Genomic DNA, 17,645 nt, shown 5'->3' on the forward strand with positions numbered 1-17,645 from the left:
TTACTTTAGTTTGGATATGATATGCCTGACTCAGGGGTGAAATTCACTTACCTTCCCTACTGGTTCGCAAATGTGCGTGCTCCAGCACTTTTTAAAACATCATGTTGTTATACAAATAGATCTTTCCTTGCAGAATGCAGCTTAGTTTCCCCTTCATATTCTTTGCAATGGCGGTAGTGGCGGCAACCGGGGTGGGGGTGGGGACGACAGCAGATGGTTTCATGTGCACAACATAATCCTAACCATACACAAATGAAGCTTTGCAGGTTCATCTGCTACTTGCATGGCCCAGTTCCCAATGGGCCACAGGCTGGTATCTGTTCATGGACCAGAGAGTTGAGTTTTAGAAGGTGCCTGTGAAATGCAGGGGAATTGCAGTGGTAATGCCTAGTTGCAGTTGGATTCAGTCTGTTCTTTTCTAAAATAAGAAAAGAGGTAGATTTTCCGGCTTGGTAGACCAGCTTTTTTTTTTTTTTTTAACTAGAAGGGACTATGGCAAAGTGAAAAGATAATGACATTCTACACAATTTGCTATCCATGAAGGGATTTTTGGTCTTAAAACAGGGGAACGTCACACTGGAGGTGGTTGATGAATTGAGAGGCACTCCCATTCCCCCTCCATGCATCTTATTCCTTCCATCCCCATCTTTTAACTATAATTTTATTTTGATTTCCATTTCTATGATTTTAAAAATATTTATATGTTAGGATTTTAATGTTTTAATGAGGTAAGCTGCCCAGAGTCATTTTGATATGAGAAGGGTGGCAGATAAGTTTAAGGAAGGAAGGAAGGAAGGAAGGAAGGAAGGAAGGAAGGAAGGAAGGAAGGAAGGAAGGAAGGAAGGAAGGAAATTATGATATTACTATGTTTCATGTTATATTTTCCATATTGCTAGAGAGGTCTAGTACAACTCAGCATGGCCAACTCGCCATGGTCAACTTGCCATGGCCAACACTCTGCGGGACAATTCACCACGGCCAACTTGCCACAAGACATTTCACCATAGGGAGAGAGTTACACTAATATAGAGGAAATGGTAGAATTGAATCATTAAAACTGCATGCAAAAGGAGGGACAAAATGAAATGTGAATGACAAAAATTAAAATAATTTTTAATTACTTTAAATTAATACTTTACTTAATTGGATACTTAAATACTTGAATTGTTGAATTCTCCTATAGCGAGTTGTCTCACTTGAGTCGGTCATGACAAGTTGGCTGCACCAAGTAGGTCATGACATGTTGGTCATGGTGAGTTAGCTGCGGTGAGTTGGCCACACGGAGTTGTCCCATTCTGTTGCTAGAGACAATAGGGTAAGCTGGCAGTGGCAATGGTGGCTTAGCCCATATTTTCTGATGGCCTCGTCATCTTAACAAGCAGGATGCACCTGAGATCCATCAATAAGAGTTTGATGAAAATGCTTACGATGAAAGAATGTTGGGATTTGGAATTCAAGTTATGAGAACTGAAAAGTGTCCACAATCCATCCATACACTATTCCATTTCTGGTTCTTCCAACCATGCTTCACAGGAGTATAATTAGGAGGAGAGTCCTTAGATTAGAAATCCAGAGTGATTGATCTGAAAACATTGAAAGGTAATGAGTGCGTTGCCTTTTGTCCATCTCCATGCTAACCAAAATACTGTTACATTCAACAGAACCTACTGCCTAGAATGTGGGCAAAGGATTGGAACACTGATGAATTATCAACAATGAAATGGCACAGATTGCCAAAGATGCGATTTTTACAAATACATATTCCTTTAAATCTAGGCATTTAAAAAATCTACTACAAAAGCTGTGTTTTTAATTTGCACCGAAGATGTTTTCCTTCCAGGTATCTTAAAATAACCTATTGGGCAAATAATGCGGCCACTTTTCCATGCCAAAGTCACTTAATTCCTTTATATTACAGCAAGTGGCCATGTCAGTTTCTTTCATCACATGCCAGCTGTTGTTCACATTGAGAAATGGTAAATAAAATAACCGGTTAGCTTAACATCAGAATGTTATTTTCTCATGTGAATGTTATTGTTGTTAATCCCTTTGTTTACTGTTACATGAAAAGCAGCATAAATAAAATATGTGTACTGTGGAAGAGCAGGCTCCTTAGCAAAATTGCAGGCACCTGGGCTGCCTTCTTTCCCATCCATCTGAACCTTTCCCTGAGTGTCAGCACAACAAACTTGCCAGGAAAGCTACAACCTTGACACAGGCATGGGAGGAGATGTGTGATTTGGAGTTCAGGACAAACTAATGAAGGCATTTTTCCTTCAGAAGGAATGGATGGCCCAAAGGAGATGGTTTTGCAGCCCAGCAAGATGAAACACAATGTAAAAAACATCCAAGAGTTTACATGCTGGCCATTAATAGGAAAAGAAGAAAAATCTCAGAAAGAGGGGATTTCGGGCAGAATAGGCTTAAGAAAGAAATGTTAATGCATACAAATAGTATAGAACACAGTACATAGGTAAATTGAAATAGAGACACACACAGGTAGTCATAATTGAAGAGCAAAAGTACATTTTAATAGTAATTATTATAGAAATAGCATAGAGGTAATAATAAATAGAATATAGGAAGCATTCACATACCACTTATATATGCCTATTATTACGAAATAAAACATTTCCTCGATTCTTATAAGACAATAGGGGAGACATGATAGCAGTCTTCCAATATCTCAGGGGCTCCCACAAAGAAGAGGGAGTCAAGCTATTCTCCAAAGCACCTGAGGGCAGGACAAGAAGCAATGGGTGGAAACTAATCAAGGAGAGAAGCTAATCAAGGAGAGAACTATGGAGAAATTTCCTGACATTTAAAACAATTAATCAGTGGAACAACTTGCCTCCAGAAGTTGTGGATGTTCCAACACTGGAAGTTTTTAAGAAGAGATTGGACAACCATTTGTATGAAATGGTATAGGGTTTCCTACCTGAGCAGGGGGTCAGATTAGAAGACCTCCAAGGTCCCTTCTAACTCTGTTATTCTGTAAGAGCCTGGATAGCTCTGCAGACAAGGCACTGCAATTTAACACCAGCTGTCTGCAATTAAAGTAAGTTTGAATCTTGCCAGGCTCAAGGTTGACTCAGCCTTCCATCCTTTCTAAAATTGAGGACCCAGTTTGTGGGGGCAATAAGCTGACTTTGTATAAAATATACAAAACTATGAAAGCTATTGCTTAACGCACTGTAAGCCGCCCTGAGTCTCCGGAGAAGGGCGGCATATAAATCAAATTAAAAAAAAAAAAGAAGCTGACTTTTGTTATATTTATTTATTTATGTACTGTATTTATAAAAGGATTCTCACCAGAATCAATCATGTCTTCAGATTTTTCTTTCTTTCTTCTGTGTTCGTATGCATATGTTCTGTGGATTATACCTAGTCCATTCTCACTTTATCCATATTTATGGTTTCATTTCTTTAAAAAAAAAAAAGAACCGTGTTCATTTTGATGATAATTTTTCAGCTATGGCAGGCAAGATCACTGCAAATCAACACAATGTTTTTTCTCAAGGTATTAAGCCAAATGCTGAAAGTCAAGCCAAATTGGCGAGCAAAAGCATTTTTCTCATGTAATGTTTCACTGTAAATATGGAACTTCACTACTTTTGTTTCACACAAAAATATTAATGTTTCTGCAATACACCTGAGAAGATCCAATTTTACCTTTCTTGCTATCCAGCCGGCCTGCCTTTCCAATCCAAAAAGGAATATTTTATCCTTTGAATACAAGCTATAACCAGAGATATTCCAACTCAAAAAATGAAACAAAAGATAAGTGTTTTGTCACCAACCTCAGTTTAATGTAACCAATAACTATACATCTGTCAATTTTTCTACTCGGGATAAAAGAGGACCAATTTTTAACTTTCATATTAAAAAAAGCAATTGAGAAAATATAGAGCATTAAGAACTGCATGTGACGAAACCATTTCTTTTTATGTTCTTAATAGTTCAGAAGTGAATATTTTCTACCTCCACAGAATGACAAAAAGGGGCGCCTTGGTCACCTGTGAACTTGCAACTGTTTGTAATGGCGCTGACAATCATCTCTGCTGTGAAGCATCCTTGAGGAAACAAGGAAATTTGCAGGGAGCAAGGCAAGATGTTACTAACCCCCTTACCCGGTTCCCGAAATTCTTTCAGAGAATGTCTTCCTTGCAGCTTTGTCTTGTCTTTCACTGGCTTCCTTAAGCAAATAAGGTTCTTTTAAGAAAAGGTTCCTTAGAACTAACTTTGACTCTTAGCAACTTTATGGGCAAAAACATTAACAACAGGACAAAACAGTGGAGACTGCCCACTTACCTCATTGATATTCCTGTTGGTTTCTCATTCAAGCATTAAATAGGCCTATTTCTGCTTAATTTTGCAAGATCTGCCAAAGTTGGGTAAGTGTTGTCATCTAGATATACAAAGATCCATATGGATTAATTGTAGGTTCATAACAGTGGTGGGTGGCTCCCAGTTCAGTCCAGTTCTATAGAACCAATAGTGAAACCAGCAGGAGGTTCCATCCACCTGCCATGACGACATCATGGGTGATCTGCGGATGTGCAGCGCTGCGAACCGGTAGTAAAGGTAAGTGGAACCCACCCCTGGTTCATAAGAGAAGCAGCAGGGTGGGGGAACTTTAAGTATCCCATACTGCTGTCACTTTTTAATGCAAATATTGCTTTTCAGGCAAGACAATGTGTAGGGCTGAAGCTGCTGCCAAACTGTTCATCCATGTTGTTGCATGCATACTGTATTACACTAGGAAGGTTATCCTAAATCCTAAAAATAAGCCAGGTTTTTGTCTATGGAGATTCTCGATCATCCAGGTCATGGTTGTCCCAAAGGTGCTTTTTCAAGAGGCAACTGGACTTTCTGGTTTTTCTTTGAAGACGTTTTGCTTCTCATCTAATTAGAGCTGAAGAAACTTCTTGGATGAGAAGCAAAACGTCTTCAAAGAAAAACCAGAAAGTCCAGTTGCCTCTTGAAAAAGCACCTTTGGGACAAGCCAAATTTTTATTTTCTTATGAAGATGCTAGCAACCTGTGGACTCTTTTAGTAGCTTATCCTACATTACAAGAAAAATGGACATAGAGCCAATAATTTGTCTCCTATGAGAGAACAAATATCATCAGAGGAGAGAAATTTTGCATTTCACAATTATGGAATGGGAGTGGGAAAATGCATTGTCCTGATATTCATCATAAAAATATCACACTCACGCTCCTTTGGCTTCACTGCAATCTCTCTAGGGAGGTAACTATCAGCAATGTGACTGTAGATCCATAGGGTGGCTTCAGGACAGAACCACCTACTGTATCTTTAGAAAACATTATAAAATAATTATCTTCACTTTTTCAGATGTGAACTTTGGCTACAGCAGTCACAAAGAGTTATAAATTGTTCTATTGACTGACCTTGAGAATACTGCTATAATAGAGTGGGGTTTTTTTTGGCAACTTTATGATAATAATCTGGCATATCATTTTATGATCTCCAAAAGATCATAAAATGATCCCTTATGCCACCAGGCTTGAAATTTTGGGCTTGGACAATCTGGAACTGTGCCATCTGCGCTCTAAGCATAGTACACAAAATTATCTGCTACAACGTCTTACCTGTCAACGACTTCTTCAGCTTCAACCTCAATAATACACAGGCAAACAATCAATACAAACTCAAGGTAAACTGCTCCAAACTCGATTGCAGAAAATGCAACTTCAGCAACAGAGTGGTCAATGCCTGGAATGCTCTACCTGACTCTGTTGTTGCATCCTAAAACCCTCACAGCTTCAACCTTAAACTGTCTACCGTGGACCTCATCCTATTCCTAAGAGGTCCGTAAAGGGGGCGTGCATAAGCGCACCAGCGTGTCTACCATCCTTGTCCTACTGTCCCATTTATTTGTGTTCATTTCCTTCGTTCATGTCCATATTCATATTCATACCTGCTATCTTGTACATGTTTGACAAACTAATACATAAAAATAAAAAGATGGAACTGATTGTCCCATTATACTTAAGAGGGGGAACAATTAAGACAGGGTGACAAAGACTAAGCAAATCTATATAGAAACTTTAGGAAGGAAGGAAGGAAGGAAGGAAGGAAGGAAGAGAGGGAGGGAGGGAGGGAGGGAGGCCCTGCTGCAGTTTGTATGCTGTACTTTATGGAGATTATGTGTGCGTGCAGCTCTGGGCTTCAAAAAACAGACTTTTTACCCTCTCTTTAGGCACAATGGCCAACACCCTGGCAGCTCTCTGAGTGTTCTGACTCTGTTACCTAATCTCCAGCTGTGGGCCCTGCTTTGTGCCAAGTCTCCTTTGGCTCTGTCTTGCAATAATGGTTTCTGGAGCCCAGCCAGGAGCCCCTGCCAGTTCCAGTCACACTCTGCTAATGCAAGAGGCAGAGTTTATTAATTCACCGCCAAGGCCTATTGTCTGGGACTGCCTGGCTGTTTATTTACTCCAGTTGATGGGGTTACATTTATGCAGAAACAGCAAGCCAGTAAAGGGGTACTGATTAAAAATTGTGGCCCCTTCTGATTGTGGAGAGGTGGGATCCTTTCACAGTGTAAAAGTTCAGAACTTCTCTTGAATTTCTTTTTGAGGAGAAAATTAATCTCACTGCTATATCCTCTTCTCAAGTGCCTTTATTTTGTTTCTGAGCCACATTGATTTTTTGTTTTTTAAAGGATCAGCAGAAAATTGAGATTTTAAAGGGCTAATATAGAAAGATAAGAAAAAGTACAGTACTGTGCATAAAACTATAATAGTAAAGAGAGACTTTGACTTGCTTTAACTCTCTCATAGATGCCTTTCAAGGAGACTAGTCATGGCATTAGATAATCAGTACACTAAACTTCAGCCTTTCCCAATGTAGTTGATGATCAGTTCCCTCTTGCCTATTCATATGGCCCATGGCCCAAAGGCAGTTTATACTAAAGTCCAACACAAGGAGACACCAAGCTGGAGAAATCTTCCATGATACATATCAGCACGTAGAGGTAGGAGCGCTTATGAATACAATAAATGCCTTAATTTAGTCTTATCTTGATTATTGGGGACAGAGGAAATTTTCACTGTAGAGCTAGCTCTGAATCTATGAGATATAGTTCCTTATCTCCCTTGCATTTACCATACGGTGTAGGACTTTATTGTCTCTCTGGTCTATTCCACTGGTTTTCCCATGGCTTTTTCATCTTGAAGAGAACAACATTTCTACTTTCAATACATATCTTAGGAGGGGTGGGGGGTGGGAATAAAATATTTTGCCAATAAAAAAATAGTATAGAAAAGCACCCAATTTTTTCATCTAACTCATAGCAGAAGTTATTATTATAAAATGTGGTAATGGCTGCCAGTTGGACTGTCTGAAATGGGATTAGACATATTCATGGTGGATGAGACTATTCTTATGACTATATGCTACTTGCAGAATTAAAAGCAGAAGATATTGGGAACCAATAGCTGGAGAAGATAAGAGCTTATGTTCTCTTAACAGTTTTTCATAGGCATTAGGTTGGCCAGTATCTGATGACAGAAATCTTTGATCTGTTCTAGCAGAGCTCATCACACATGGTGGAGAATTTAAAGGTTGACCATCATTTATCTGAATCAGGATGAATGTTGGGCCCCATTTCCCGCAGATCCATTCAAGAGGTTTGGTAATCTCTGTACAAGAGACTTTGAAGTATCACTATTGGATTGGCATTTTATGTAATGATTAAGGTGTTGCACAAGAAACCAGGAGACTGTGAGTTCTTAGAAACAGAAGCCATCTGGATGATATTGGGCCAGGCATTTTTTCTCAGTCCAGACACTAAGCAGGACTATTGTGGGAAAAATAGGAGGTGGCAGCATTATATATATTTCCTTGAGTTGTCAAAAGTAAAGGTGGGTAGAAATGCAATGAAATGCAATGAAAGTACATTCTTGATTTGAATCTGATTCCTTTTGCTATTGTTGACTAGTTTAACCATTTAATTTCTTGTGTTTGTAATTTTAGACATAAATTCCCAGTAATGCATAAATTCTTGAAAGGACCTTACTGCAGAATTGTAAAATACGTTTACAATTAAATAGCAGAAGTGTAATTTTTTTTCTCAACAGTAGATGGTTCTTGTTAATGAATAGTCTAGGGAAGAACAGATTATACACATAATAAATAGTAGACCTTAATTGTAATAACAGATCACTAGAAGCAGTTGTCTTATTCTGTATTACAGAGACAGGGAATGTGAAGTCCTCCAAACTATAACTCCCTTATCACTTGCCATACTGGTGAAACACTGGGGAATTGTAATAGCTATTTGGAGAGCTACTCATTTCTTATCACTGATGTAAGAAGAGAATTGCCAGTCTTATCACTCTCTAAGGACAATGTTTATCTCCTATAGTAAACTTTAAATTACTCAACCATATTAATTTAGCCTTGTGATTGGTTTTATGATTTGGTGTGACACAATATGGCAGCATTATATGAACAAGAAACAATGAAGTTGATAGCTATTACTGGCCTGGATACAAATAAAAATAACACTACAAAAATATTCTGGCTGACATCATAGGGCAGAAATTCTTGAACTGGGAGTGATTTGGGCAGATCCTGGGGATAATGGAACAATTCGTAATTGCTTGTTTGAGAGTTGGGGGATCCAGTTTAGAACAGCCAATGCCGAGAAACTTGTATAAAATAACTTTCTGTTTTTAATGGAGGTAATGATATTACAGTATTCGAGAACAGGAAAGGGGGTAATTGGATCAAACAATTTAAGAACTATAGTCATGAGGAGTCTTAGGTTTCGGCAAGTTGATGGGTCCCAATTTTCATAAACCTTGCTGAACTTGTACAGTACTTTTTTAAAAACCTGAATTCTCCATCTGTAGGGAAGTCTCCTGTCAAATTTGAGACAAATATGCCCCTGGTCTGTACAGAAATTCATTCTCTGGGGGCTAGAAGGAGCCAGACAAAAGAAAATTGGAGACTTAGGGGGCCAAGCGCCAGCCAGTGTGGAAGAATTTGACCCTTCTATCTCTCATGCAGGCCCAGATTGCAACTGGAACTTTTCTGAGTCCCCTGAGTGTCCAAGAATAACAAATTGAATCAAGAGTAAGAGACATAGACATGCCTGGCTTCAGGAAGAAGCTCCTTGACATAAATAATCTAGCTGGGTGTCCACACTCTGAAATGAGCATATTCCGGGTAATTGTGTTAGGGTAGAGGACTGAAGTCTGCAGGGGAAAGTATGCCTTTTAAAGAAGACCCAGTGCTGAAAAAGAAGGTTTGGCCTTGAGCTGATTTTATATTCAGCTACTAAAAATCTTGCCTTTTTCTCTAGGATTTATTATTTAACGTAGATCTGGTGGACTTTGCTCTTGTCTGTTATGCTGAGGTCTGGGGCTATTGGTTGAAACAGGCTTTGGATGAGGCAGAAAAGGGTAAATTCAGATTTAACAACCCATATCTACCTATCAAGCACAGCAAATCTTTGGGAACAGTTTAGGAGTGGGCTATGGTAGTTGCTGGGACATTTATTGGTCTCCACAATAAATCTGGTTGCAGCAAAACCAGGTTAGCTAGCCAGTGAAACTTTTAAAAAACATTTAAAATGAAATGACATCATGTCATGAAGTAAATGTCACAATTAAAGATTTCTTGACTTCCCGCCTCCTCCTACATGACCTTGTCTGCTAAGCAAGATTATATGATTCAGGTGACCAGGGTTTGATCACAGTCTAATCATTTTTGATAGCTAGACATTTTATCCCAAAAAGATAAAAAAAAAAAAACTAACAGAAACTAATAATTAAGGTAAGAGAAAGAAAAAAGAAAGTTAGTGCAGAAAAAAAAAGAAAGAAAAAGAAATATAAAGAAATGATTTCTGATTTTCTTTTACAGCAGTTATAAATTTAAATTGATCTTTTAGTCTAAGGTTACAACATTACTTTTATGTTTTCTATTATCAACTATTTTTTCTAATCATCAGACCCACGTATCCTATTTTAATTTTTTTTTCTGTCTCACACAAAACGTCCAAAAGAGGTTTCTAATCAGCATTAAAATTAATCAATGTCTTTTCTCTAATCAAAGCAATCAATTTTGCATCACTCTTCCGTGGTGAGTATTTTCCTTCTCTTTCTCCTGTGGCACATATAAAAGTTTAGCTGCCTTTATCAGATATAAAAACAAAGTTGCACGGGTTTTTCCAGCTTTAGTCAATCAGTACCAAAAGAAACATCTCTGGTTTCAATTGTATCTTAATCTTTAAAATCCTTTAAATTAATGTATGATTTCAATGCAAAAAAAGGGGGGCACAACAGCTCAGTGGTTAAAGATGCTGTGCTTATTAGCTGGAAAGCTGACAGCCTGAATTCAAGATCTGAGCACTGGGCAACAGGGTGAGCCCCCGTAACTTGCTCCAGCTCCTGCTCACCTAGCAGTTCAAAATCATGCAAATGCAAGTGGATAAATAGATACCACTTTGGTGGGAAGGTAGCAGCGTTCCATGTGCCTTGGCATATAGTGATGTTGGCCACATGACCACAGAAATATCTTTGGACAATGCTGGTTCTCTCAGCTAAGAAATGGAGATAAGCCCCCTAAAGTCAGATACGATTGGTCAGGGGAAACCTTTCCCTTTCCCTTTATCTTTATTTCAATGCAAATGTTTTAAGCTTTTTTTACACGTCCACTGTTGGAAGAAAAATCCAGTTCCAATTCCAAGCCGGGAATAAAATGGAGGCTGATTGGAAAGAAAGATTCTGTTTATTGGTGAACAGAACCAACACACACACACACCATGCAGTTCTGGGACAGCTGACAAAATAAAGTTGAGAGTAGGTGGGTTTTATACCTTCTGGATCTCTATGAGGTCATGTAGAGGTCATGGCTGGCTGTATAGGCAAAAGGGGAAATGCAAATTCTAGGTGTTTGTCTGAATTAATCTTGTCAACCTTTAGCTTATCTGACGTTTCTGTCTTTCTGAATGGATTGCCAAATCTGCATTTCTAAAAGCTGGCCTCCTCAGTTTTTGCTTGGGGCAGGGAGACTGGGGCTGGTTTCTGCCTCCCTTAAGATTCCCCCCCACCCCTATTTCTCCTTTAGGGGAAATATTCTATCCTGCCTTTTTAATATTCCCCAAAATATTTCATTCTCTAGGAGGGTGTGTGGGAGCTGACTTTCTACACCACCAAGAGTGATTAAAAAAATATCCCTCTTGTTTTTATTTCCAACATATATTCAGAGTATCTTTTTACATTTTAGTCTATTTTTTGTGGTGACAAATACCAGTGATACATTCTTTTATAAAAGTTGTCTTTAAGATTATAACATAATGAGAATTTTAGTCCTTTCATCTACATATTCTCCCATTGTTCCATTGTGTATATTATAACCAAAATTTTAGCCCATTTTATCATATATTCTTTTACTTGATCTTCTTTTGTTTCAAATTTTAATAAAAGTCTATAAAGTTCAGTAATAACACGCACATCATCTGCACCTAATTCTGTTTCAAATTCATTCTTACATTATTCAAAACCAAAAGTCTTTTCATCTACTTTAAATCTTTCTAATAATTGTAGGTAAGAATACCATTGACATGTATGTCTTCCCTTGTTTTTATTTTGATATCTCCCTGAGAAAGTTTCAATATGTCACCATAAATTAACTATTTATGTTTAGTTATCATTTCTCATCAATAATATGCTTCTTGTGGTGAGAGCCGCAGCAGTATTTTCGAACAAGCCTAAATTGACATCTATTCTATAATCTCAATGTGGCACATCTAATAAAATGATTTTTAACATTTATATTAACCTTGACTTTTTGATACCATAAATAGCCATGCCACCTAACCTCAAATCATGTTCTTCTCACTCCAATAACCTTCTATTTCTTAGCTTCACCCAGTCTTTCATCCAAACTAAACAACAAGCTGCAAGGTATAATTTCAATCATCATCATGGTCTAATCATAAAGGCCACTCTGACTGAAGAGCAGAACCATCCAATACTCAATCCAAATATCCCTCCTCTGGATAAATAGCTTAAACTGTGTCTGCCATGGTGTTGCCATTTGGAGCATGCTGGCACTCATGAGAAATTGTTTGCGACCACAGCTTTGTTGGCACATAACTATAGAAAGCAGGCTCAGACCAATCTGCTTTGCTCTACTTAAATTATCCCACGTTCCCTTGGAACTCAGGCTTTAGCTAAATCCATTGCACACCCTGAATTAATGCCTTCATTAACTGCTATGTGTATATGATGAAACCATATTTTTGGAGTAAAAAGGGCAGTACATATTTAATTCTGAACAGTATAAATCAGGGTTTAAATATTGGATTAAGGCAATCAGAGGTTTACAAAAAGGTACCAAATACAAAGAAATCCCATGATAAAGGTGGGGAAATGTTACGGAATAGAGTTGTTGGTAAGAATTGGACAATAGCAGGGGAAACAAAAAAGTTGCTTAAAGCATTTGTTTTAGGGAAAGTTGTGATTTCATGAATTGAATTATTAATATGCTAAACCACATCTACATTCCCTGTTGAACATGACTGCAATTTGTATTGAGAACAGAATTTTAGAGGTTCTGTGCTATAACACACTTATTCTTGTCATCCCACCCACCAAAAGACTGAAGTCAGAATGTTTATAGGCTGCCTTTAAATGCTTGGTGATCCTTCTGTTAGGGCATATCTCTGTATTGTGCATGCACACACACTCTGCTGGTTCTGTGCTACTGACAATTATCTAACCATCCCAGCTTTTGGGGGTCATCCCTGATCCTCATTTGCCACTTTGAGGCTGATAACATAATCTGAAAATTCAATGAAAATATTGTGCACTACTATAAGAAGTCATTAATTACCCCTCCCCCTTGCTAAGCTCTCCCTGAAGAATCCAGTGCTTTTTTTCTTATAGCCATTTCATATCCATTTGGCTGAACCTTTTGAAGAACCTGCTTTCGATTACCCCAGCTGATTGTAATGCTGTCATCATTCTACATAGCTTTAGAAGAACGTTATTGATTTGTGTTTCAGGGCACCATTAACATCTGGGTCAAAAAGCAGAGCATTACTTTACTTTACTTTTTAATTTTAGTTTTTCATTTCTTGCTCATCCTCCAGAGAATCCAAACGTGCATATGCGTGGCTTTCTCCAGCAAGATCAGGCCAGTGTTTCTCAACCTTAGCAACTTTAAGAAGCGTGGACTTCAACTCCCAGAATTTTTCCAGCTAGCATTGCTGGCTGAGGAATATGGGAATTGAAGTCCACACATCTCAGAACTGCTAAGGCTGAAAAACAAAGCATTAGGCTAACAGATTTCAGCTGGCCCAGAGTCAACCAGTTGGCTTTCTAAATGGAGAGGAGGATGCAGACTTCATCTTTTCCATCTTCTTCTGACAAATTAAATATAGTCAATTAAATATATAATTAAATCATAATGCCATGCATGCCAGCTATCATACGTAAAATCCAGCTTCCAGGAGATAGATAGATAGATAGATAGATAGATAGATAGATAGATAGATAGATAGATAGATAGATATTGAAAAAGTAAAGTGAGATTTTGCATGGTACGATTGTAGAATATCCCACTACAGGTAGTCTTTGATTTACAATCAGTCAGTTAGCAACCATTTGAAATTACGACAGATCTCCCTAGGGATACTTACAAATTTATGATAGTCGGGGCCCCACCTATAGGATCACACTTCAGGCACTCAGCAACCAGACTGCATTTACAACCATTTTCAGCATTACCAGATTTTTCCAGTTTTACAAAAACAGCATTTACTTTGAACTGGTACATACCATTGGTTTGCTTAATGACTATGATGTTCTGGCATTTTTTTCTAGGAATCATGTACTTGTAGTTCAACATATATAGATATGTCAGCAGGAAATGGCTAATATGTTTGGTCTTTTATTTATAATTATTTCAATATCGCCTGGCAGAATTCTGACTGGCAGAGCCCAGGAAGAGAGACCCTTTGGAATATTCCTCCCCCAGAGGAGAAGTGGGCCCCCACTCTCCTGGCCTTTCAACAATTTGAAGACCTAGCCAGTGGTGGGATTCTATCAGTTCAGACCTGCAATGTATTAAGTCTGCTGAAGTAGAAAATAACATTCTGTTCGTTGATTGGTTAAAGTAACGTTCTGTTCGTTGATTGGTTAAGCCGCCTGACAGCTGGCAATATAAGAGCTGTCAGGCAGAGTTCCAAGCAGTTTCAGTTATAGCTGTGGCAGTTAGCCCAGCTGTTGTTAATAAACGGTTAATTACACGATCTTCGCATTGCCCATTGTCCTTGATCCAGCCAATACATTTCAGGACCGGTTCGGGTGAACCGGTAGCTCCGAGGATCAGCTGGGAGCTAACCGGTTCGCCCTGACAATCAGATGGGCCTACCCACTCACGCTATTTTTCTACCTTTATCTCCTCAGCTGATTCAAGTGGCAGAGCCAATTTTTGGGCGAATCAGCTGTGTTACTCCTCCAAAGAAACCCGGAAGTGAAGATTTGTTCGAACTGCACACACAACCGGATCACCAAACCAGTTGTTAAGCCAGGAGGATCCCACCACTGGACCTAGCTCTGCCAACTCACATGGGACTCACAGAAGAACATACAAGCTTGGGGTTGGTTAGTGCCTTTAAGGTAAGGTGACCAGACGTCCCGCTTTTGGCGGGACAGTCCCGCTTTTGAGCAATTTGTCCCGCGTCCCGCGGCGTTTCAAAAAAGTCCCGATTTTTCTTGAGCCCCAGCTGATGGCTAGAAGAAAAAAAAACTGTTTAAACTCTTGCCCGGGGCTTCAATACAGGCAATCAGTGTAAAGCAGTTTTTTTTTCCCCTAGCTAAGCTTCAGAAACGAAACCGAAACCAGGGTCTTTGGTGCAGCGTGACAAAATGAGGCAGAGAGAGATTTATTTTTATTTTTATTTTTCCTCCCCAAAAAAGGTAGGTGAAAAACTGCAAACAATGGGAAATTTAGAAGGAGAGTTCAAGATTTTAAAACACAAAGGAAAAAAAGCTGTATTTAACTAGGGAATTGTAATAATTGAGATACTATTAATTGTATATTGTGTTGAAAGCAGAAATGGTTAAGTTGTGGTTCGGAGGAATATATGGGAGAAATTATTTGGTTTATTATTATTGGTAAATATAATTAATTGATTTGTAAGAAATTGGATTGCATGGAAATAATTGGAATATTCATGTTCATATTGATTAATATACAAAAAAGATAGTTTTATAACTAATTGATTTATATTAAAATGTTGAATTTGTATTAAACAACTGTATTACATAATTACATAATTAAACAATGTGAGGATGGATATAAAAATAGATGACAATGGGAAGGGGTATAATATAGAATAGAAGGGAAAAATTGAATTTGATTAAGATTAGAGATGAGGATGAAGGGTAATATTGGTTTTTTACAAAAATAGTTGAGGAATAAATATGGCAAAAAGGAAATATAGAAATTGTAAATTTAATTGAAATGACTAAACGCTGTTTAAATTTGTGAACCAGCCAAATATTCTGTTCAAAGAAAATACATTGTATGTTTGTATGTGTGTTTCTAACTATTCATATTTGTTCTCTTTTATTCTTTAAAGTTTAACAATTCATTCTTTATCTTAATATCTTTATATTTGCTTGGGGTTGGCTTTCTTCCCTTTCATCTTTTTTATTGTACAGCAATCTTTCTCCTCAAACCTACCACCTCTCTCTTTTCTTTCCGTCTTACTTTCTCTTCCCCCTACCCTCTTTTTCTCCTCCCTACTTCCTCTTTCTTTCTCCTTCTCCTCCTCTCTTCCTCCCTCTCTTACCCTCACTCCTACTCTAATTTCCATTCCTTCATCCCTCTCTATTGCTATAATCCTTTAATGCATATGGACTACTCAGAGGGCTGAAAAAGTTATTTTTGACTGGTCCTCACACTTCTGACCAGTCCTCGAACTTATGACTGTCCTCACATTTTACATTTTTGCCCTATCTTGTCATCATGGTGAAGAGAAGCAGTTGTGAAATGAGTGACATGGTTGTTAAGAATGCTGCATGGGCATAAATGTGAGGATGGTCATAAGTGTGAGGACCAGTCAAAAGTGCTAGGACCTGTCAGAAATGACTTTTTTCAGCTCTCTGGTTAGTCCTTTTGTGCATATGGACTACTCAGAGGGCTGAAAAAGTTATTTTTGACTGGTCCTCACACTTTTGACCAGTCCTCGAACTTACGACTGTCCTCACATTTTACATTTTTGCCCTATCTTGTCACCATGTTGAAGAGAAGCAGTTGTGAAATGAGTGACATGGTTGTTAAGAATGCTGCACGGGCATAAATGTGAGGATGGTCATAAGTGTGAGGACCAGTCAAAAGTGCAAGGACCTGTCAGAAATGACTTTTTTCAGCCCTCTGGTTAGTCCTTTTGTGCATATGGACTACTCAGAGGGCTGAAAAAGTTATTTTTGACTGGTCCTCACACTTTTGACCAGTCCTCGAACTTACGACTGTCCTCACATTTTACATTTTTGCCCTATCTTGTCACCTTGTTGAAGAGAAGCAGTTGTGAAATGAGTGACATGGTTGTTAAGAATGCTGCACGGGCATAAATGTGAGGATGGTCATAAGTGTGAGGACCAGTCAAAAGTGTGAGGACCTGTCAGAAATGACTTTTCAGCCCTCTGAGTAGTCCCTATACACATAGCCATGGCCACCCGGTCACATGACCAGGTAGCCACGCCCACCCAGTCACATGGCCTCCAAGCCACGCCCACACAATAAGCCACACCCACAATGGTGTCCTTCTTACCAATGTTAAAATCTGTTCACCTTACCCTATAGACATAGCCATGGCCACCCGGTCACATGACCAGCTAGCCACGCCCACCCAGTCACATGACCAGCTAGCCACGCCCACAAAATAAGCCACGCCCACAATGTCCCTCTTTACCAATGTTAAAATCTGGTCACCTTACTTTAAGGTCCTCCCCTTGCCTTTTTAACTTTAACTATTCTATCCTTGTTTTATCTGCCTCCTATTACCTAAGTTGACATTTTTGTATGGTTTTTCTATTTTGACTGTACACTACCCAGAGCCACTCTGTGAGCAAGATGGGCAGCCTCTAAATTTGATAAATAAAAATAAGTAAATAAAATGTAGGGCATTATTGCATTGAAAAACACAGACATACAAAATTTACAGTATCCTGCCAAATTTCAGTGGAGCAATCTGTTGCTTCCAGACCTTATGTTGTTATCCTCACACTAAGCCACTTTCACCTCCAAATCACAGGAGCTAAGTTTGAAAAAAATGCTAAGTTAAACCACATAATATGGAAGCCGTTGCTATTCCATACCACTGAGTCCAATACTCTGAGCCAAATTGAAGGTAATCAATTTGTTGGTTTTGCAACTAGCTGGATCTGCACGTTTCACTAAACTGTAAACCATGGTTTACCCACCACTATCTATGATTTACACTAGCTATGCTCTGCTTTTGTTTAAATCTGGAATGGAAAATTTTATGCTTGGTGGTTCTCAAGTCTTATGCAGGAAGGCAAGACCAAGAAAGCAAGAACTACAGTATATAGTGTTATTGGTCTAGTTAAACACAGAATTTTAGAAATTATAATAGG

At 38.5% G+C, this 17,645-nt stretch overlaps 1 long non-coding RNA gene across 1 annotated transcript; it reads right to left on the reverse strand.

Moving 5' to 3' along the window:
* Window positions 1-1,092: 1,092 nt before the first annotated feature.
* Window positions 1,093-13,957, reverse strand: LOC148116433 (uncharacterized). Its single transcript, XR_015733583.1, has 3 exons — window positions 13,818-13,957; window positions 3,313-3,424; window positions 1,093-1,583 (listed from the first exon to the last, which is right to left on the reverse strand). It is a non-coding gene; the product is annotated as an uncharacterized LOC148116433 (long non-coding RNA).
* Between the last annotated feature and the right edge of the window lie 3,688 nt (window positions 13,958-17,645).

This window comes from Pantherophis guttatus, chromosome 1 (genome assembly GCF_059756535.1).
Source record: "Pantherophis guttatus breed Tessera chromosome 1, ASM5975653v1, whole genome shotgun sequence".
NCBI lineage: Eukaryota > Metazoa > Chordata > Lepidosauria > Squamata > Colubridae > Pantherophis > Pantherophis guttatus.